Genomic DNA, 4,557 nt, shown 5'->3' with positions numbered 1-4,557 from the left:
ACAATAATAATTATAGCGATGAGAGTTGGCAGACTTGTCTTGTCCCTGGCTTTAATGAGAAATGCTTGTAAAGTTTGATCACAATTATGATGCTAAATTTTGGTCAGGGATAGGTAAAATTTTCATTTTAAGGAAATATCAATGAATTTCTATTTCATTAAAATTTTTTTAATGACAAGTAGTTGTTGGATTTTGTCAAATGCCTGTTCACCATCTGTGGAGGTCATTATATGATTCAGGATTATGTGATTTTTCATTATATATGTATTAATATTATATGTACTAATAAAGACCTGTGAAAGTTGTCAGAATCAAAATGGGAGTTATTTGTGTTAAAACCCTGACAAATGGAGTCAGGGAAGGCCATGAAGGAAGAGTTGTCATGCATGAATGCCTGACAACAAGAACTATCACAAAAGACTGCAAAAAACACAACCTTGCACAAAGGGCATTGCAATCTTACACACACAAAAATACTTCCGTGAGGTTGTCTGCCCAGCAACTGCCTGTCCAATCTCAGACTGGTATCACTCTTGTTATCGATCCTTGTAGCCAAGGATAATTATCTCAAAACAATTATTTAATCCTCCTCATTTTTCCTTTAAAAAAAAACCTTTTTCTTTTTTAACTCCTTGAATACGCACATAGTTTACTGTGGCACATGTATTCCCATTGTAATATCCATTCTCTAATAAATAGCACTTTTTAAAAGAGAGCCTCTCTCTATGTTATTTAGGTTGATAACTCTAATATTGAAGCTTTCTTGCATTATTGGAATAAATCCCAAATGGTGATAGTTTTTTTTTATTGCCATCCTGGGTTCTCTTTGATATCATTTGTTTAATATTTTTGTACCAGTATTCATGTAGATCAATATACAGGTTTCTGTGCATTTTTTCAGATAGTGAATCAGTATTTACTCACTTTATAGAAATGAACTCAGTAGTTTTTTTTCTCCTTGCTCTGGAACATTTTAAAACAGCACTGGAATTATATGATCTTAAAAAGTTTAGTTAAATTCTCCTAGAGCTGTCTGGATCTGGGCCTTTTGAAGAGTTAGGTCTTTACTTCCTCCTCTATTTCTCCTGTGATAGTTGATCTCTTTAAAAGTGTTCTGTCTTCAGAGTTCAGCTTTCACAAATAATTTTCCTAGAAAATTATACTTTTTTTCAGGTGTTCTAACATTTTGGCGTAGTTTTAAGCAAACTTGTCTCATGATTCTAAGTTCTGTTTCTTACTTATTTTCCCCTTTATTTTGTATTATTTTTTCTTGATTATCTTAGCTAGTTAACTGATTTTTCAAATTACTCTGTAACTGTATTCTTGAGCTCTACTTTTTCTTTAAGCTTTCTAACTCACCAATTTTTGTTTTTATCTGTGTTAGTTCCTTCTGTTTTCCTTTGCTTATTTTGTAATTCCTTGTCAATCCTTTGAGTAAAATGCTTGATTCATTTATTTTCATTTTTATTTCTATAACCATTAATGCTAGACATTTTTCTTCTCAGAATTGCTTGAGAAAATTGTTTTAAAATCCTAGTTAAGCTTGCAACAAAGAAAGTACTATGCCACTAGTAACAGAAATGAAAAAGAAAATTCAAATCAGAGTCATAACGGCATGAGCTGAGGCTTCTGGCAGCCATGAGAGGGAGGAGGGAATATCTCATAAATCAAAACCTCAAGCCTTTACTGATGTAGGTTTTTAGTCTTTATTTATATTATCCGTGTATGTATACATATTATGAAAACTCATTCCAGAAAACTGGACTAAAACTAGGTTAGTGATATATCTGGCCTGGATACTTCCAACACTTCAAAATCAGGACACAATGGAATTCCAACAGAGAGAATGTGATCCAACCAGGATCACCTCCTATTTTAAAAAATTACATTTCTATAAATACAATAGAGATTTAAAACAGCATAAAAAGAATCTTACCTCATGCCAAGATAATTGAAAATTTAGGTGAAAAGGGCAATTTCCTAGAAAAAATGAAAAATTAGAATTCTGAATAGAACTAAAACTGACTAAAAGATTGTATCTGTAATTAGAAATCTATCCACCAACTTACTCTCTGTGACACAAATGCAATTTATCCAATATTCACTTTACCATCGTTAAAATACCATCCTTCCATGGCAATGGAATGTTTACTTGAGCACATTACACTTAATAAGTGTGACAAAAGAGTGAATAAGCCACTATGATATGTAGAAGTGTTATGATTATAGTTGTGTTGTTGTCATTAACATGAGTTCATTATTTGTTTATATTATGTCTTGATAAAATTTACATATAGTGACATGCACATATCTTAAGTGTACTATTCCATGAGTTTGAACAAATGACTGAGAAAGAAAATACAGAAAAATACTATCACCACAAAAGTTATCTCATACTCCCTTTACAGTGAATGCCCACCCCTCCACCCATAGACAACCACTGTTCTAAAATAGAATCATACAATATGTACTCTTTGCATAAACTTTCTTTCACTCAGCATTGTTCTAGAGATTCCTCCATGTTGTTGTATATATCCATATTGCATTCATTTTTATTTTTGAGTAGTCTCCATTGCATGAATATACCAATATTTTATCTATGCTCTTGTAGATACTATTTTGCTTTAAGAATTAAGAATAAAGCTGCTACAAGCCTACAAGCATTCTTGTACATATCTATTTATACATATGCATTTTTATTTCTTTGGTGTAAGGTTTAGTTTATATTTATTTGAAAATATGTTTATTTCTTATTTGTGAAGGATCTTTTCCATGGATATAAGTTTTATAGTAATTTTCTTCCAGCCCTTTAAAAATGTCGTGCCACTGTCTTTTTGGTCTCCCTTGTTTTTGAAGAAAAGTTGGCAGTCCCTCATACCATGATTCTCCTATATGTGATGTGTCATTTTACTCTGGCTGCATTCAGGATTTTCTTTTTCTCTTTGATTTGCAGCAATTTGATTATGATATTATTTTCTTCATATTTTTCTAGTTGAGGTTGTCTGAGGTTCTTGATTTTGTACGTTTATATTTTTAACAAATTATTAAGTCATATATTTTTTCAGGTTCATTCCCACTTGCTTCTCTTTCTAGAAATCTGATTTACATATATTAGATTTTTTTCAATTGTCTCACAATACCATGAGGTTTTTTATTTCAGTTTAATTTACATCTTTGTTGCTCTCTGTTTCTCAGAGTAGATAATTTTGATTGCTGTATCCTCAAGTTCAGTGACTTTCATCATCTCTAAACTGCTGTTAAGCCCACACAGTATTTTTTAAATTTCAGATTTTTTTTTCTCTGATATTCCCTATTTGTTCAATCATTATGAGCATATTTTCTCTTATATCCTTGAGCACAGCATAACAGCTGCTTTAAAATCCTCTGCTAATCCCAACATTTGAGTCATCACGAGGTTGGTCTTCATTGATTATCTTTTCTTGTAAGTATGGCCTATAGGTAGTAATTTTCTATGTGTTCTTGTAAAAATCATATTGTAGAGACTTTGGATTCTATCATATTTCTTAGAAGATTATACATTTTTAAATTAATAAACTTTATTTATTAGAGCAGTTTTAGGTTCACAGCAGAATTGATCAGAAAGTTCAGAGACTTCCCATACACTCTTGTCCCCATACATGCACAATCTCCCCAACTATGGACATTTCACACTATATTAGAACATTTGTTAAAATTGAACTTATACTGACACATTGTTATCACCCAAAATACATAGTTTACACTAGAACTCACTCTTGCTGTTGTACATTCTATGAATTTTGACAAATATATAATGACATTTATTCACCATTGTAGTATCACACAGAATAGTTTCACTGCCCTAAAAATCCTCTGTGTTCTGTCAATTCATCCCTCCCTCTCCATAAGTTTTGGCAACCATTGATCTTTTTTGGTGTCTTTAATTTTGCCTTTCCCAGAATGTCATATATTTGGAATCATACAGTATGTAGCCTTTTCAGATTGGCTTTTCTCACTTAGTAATATGCATTTAAGGTTTCTCTATGTCTTTTGATGACTTGATAGCTCATTTCTTTCTAGTGCTGTATCTCATCTTTTGCCACTTTTTTCCTTTAAGTGTTGACTTATATCCAGCTTCTGCCTCATTTTAGTTACTCTCCAGTTCATTTAGGTAGTTGTTTTTAAAGCAATTTAAAAAATCAGAATGTATATTGAATGGTTATTCTGATGTCAGTGCAGATAATTGGACTTAGTGAAAAAGATTTAGTATTTTTTAGTAGAGACGGGGTTTCACCGTGTTAGCCAGGATGGTCTCGATCTCCTGACCTCGTGATCCGCCCGTCTCGGCCTCCCAAAGTGCTGGGATTACAGGCTTGAGCCACCGCGCCCGGCCTCCAGTGAAAAAGATTTAGATACAGGAAGCCCTAAGTAACTGACTAAATGATAATGGCCTAAAATGGGACAATAATAGTAAACATAAACAGAAGGTTAAAAGTTGAGGAGATCTACGAGCTCATATTGGCGAAGCTTTGTGATTCTAAACTGCCACACATTGACCTTTCCAAATTTTTTGTAATA

The sequence above is a fragment of the Colobus angolensis genome, unplaced genomic scaffold (assembly GCF_000951035.1).
Source record: "Colobus angolensis palliatus isolate OR3802 unplaced genomic scaffold, Cang.pa_1.0 Scaffold374, whole genome shotgun sequence".
In the NCBI taxonomy this organism is placed as follows: domain Eukaryota; kingdom Metazoa; phylum Chordata; class Mammalia; order Primates; family Cercopithecidae; genus Colobus; species Colobus angolensis.
Note: the sequence above shows the minus strand (reverse complement) of the source record.